Raw genomic sequence first — 204 nt, forward strand, 5'->3', positions numbered from 1 at the left:
AAGAGAAGCAGAAACTGTCTGAAATATTAAAAACTTAATTAATTTATTAAACCCCCCCAGGATACAGCAGTGTTTAAGATCAGCTGACTGACTCCATCTAGTGGCCACAGACCGGTTAATACACATCATACATTACACACCTCAGTCCCTTTGACACAATGTATGGGGGAAATAAATAAATAAATAAACAGGGTCCAGGTTAGA

Source organism: Perca flavescens, chromosome 10 (assembly GCF_004354835.1).
Source record: "Perca flavescens isolate YP-PL-M2 chromosome 10, PFLA_1.0, whole genome shotgun sequence".
Taxonomy (NCBI): domain Eukaryota; kingdom Metazoa; phylum Chordata; class Actinopteri; order Perciformes; family Percidae; genus Perca; species Perca flavescens.